Here is a 1,512-nt window from a genome sequence, read left to right as displayed (position 1 = left end):
TATCGACACGTGTCGGACACGAACACGCTACCCTATTTAGAGTGTCTGTGCTAATAGGTGACAAAGAAGTTGAGGCTATCCTCCCCACTACAGCTTATACCCTTTCCAAAATACAAATGCATTTGGTATGCAGCGGGTATGCCTAAGGATTACTTCATTTTAAGGGCATCTTTCTTTTATGACATTATGAAAGAGTGTTATGTTGCATTTTCAGATATGACTGATTTTTTTGTATCTTCTTTGTATGTTATCAGATTTTGTTATACAGCAGAAGGACCGATGACGACATAATTGAATTTCATACAGGTAGAATTCTGGTCTAAACTCTAATGCCTATGGCTCGTTGAGCAACAAATATTTTATCAACCATTGTTTGCTGCTGTCATGTATTTTCATTTCACTGTTTGTTTGGAGTTGCTGTATCCTAGTCTTTCAAAAGCAAATTAATAGCCTAGTTGAAGGTGGCACTCTATTATCTTCAAACATTTATAATTATTCTTGTGGATTAATATCCTACGACTTTTAGTTAGGTTCTTTAATTCATTTGGCCCAAGATTGATTGAATTGTCCATAAATAAAAAGAAAGATGAGAGGAGAGGAGAAAAATAAAGAAGAGAAGAAATGTACAATTTCTTTAAAATCTCCACAAAAAAATAAATAATAATAATAATAAAAAAAGGGAAGTTATCTAATTACCCATGAGGTTAAATTACACCAATTCCTTTAGATAAATACTAATGAATGAATATTGCAAGATTTCCTTTCAAGCTGGTTTATACACAATCACCCTGAGTCTGCCCTGCACATGTCACAACCTATGGCACTATTACCTGGTCTGTATTTTCTAACCATCACCACTCACGATAACATTCAATAGTTGATGAACTGCACTCATCAACCAAGCACTAACCTCTATTTGATAATGCCATTGCATGTAGCCATGAGTTGCCTATCTGCCATGAGACCATCTTACATCATCACTAGTCAATATTACAATGAATAACATTGTCAAAAGCTTTCTCATCCAAGTTCTAGGTCTTGTACTGCATATTTGATTTGTTAATGAATATTATGTATAATTCTGCAGATAATGGCCAAGATGTGGACGGCTTGCCAACTGAATGCGTAGAAATCGCATGCTTTCATCTGGTAAGGTGTTAGTATCTGTTTTGTTGACAAAGTCCTGGTAATTAGGGAAAGTTATCAGGTAGCCTTTGGTTTATGTTTAGTAGTGAGTGGTTTTTTGGATGAGATAATGCGTTGCATCCTTCAATATTTTCTTCGTCATCTTAATGTCGTGGTGCTGCAGGATGGTTCCCACTATATGATTTATACACCTTCAGACCTGCTTCTCTTTGTTGTCGTGAAGGTAAATTAAAAAGTTCTTATTTTGGGAAAAACATATTTCAAGATTTCAGTTCAATCCATCTAACGTATTATGATGTATCTGCTAACAGAATTTGAGCCTAAAGTTTGATTCAAATCTTACGAGGCCTTTCTATAAAATTGATT

The 1,512-nt window shown here is 34.9% G+C and overlaps 1 long non-coding RNA gene across 1 annotated transcript; it reads left to right on the top strand.

Moving 5' to 3' along the window:
• The first annotated feature begins 6 nt into the window (after nt 1-6).
• On the top strand, nt 7-1,380 carry LOC111383420. Its single transcript, XR_002700740.1, has 3 exons — nt 7-306; nt 1,088-1,149; nt 1,310-1,380. It is a non-coding gene; the product is annotated as an uncharacterized LOC111383420 (long non-coding RNA).
• Nucleotides 1,381-1,512: the final 132 nt, after the last annotated feature.

The sequence above is a fragment of the Olea europaea genome, unplaced genomic scaffold, assembly GCF_002742605.1.
Source record: "Olea europaea var. sylvestris unplaced genomic scaffold, O_europaea_v1 scaffold26845, whole genome shotgun sequence".
Lineage (NCBI taxonomy): Eukaryota > Viridiplantae > Streptophyta > Magnoliopsida > Lamiales > Oleaceae > Olea > Olea europaea.
This window is presented reverse-complemented; position numbering and strand designations above follow the sequence as displayed.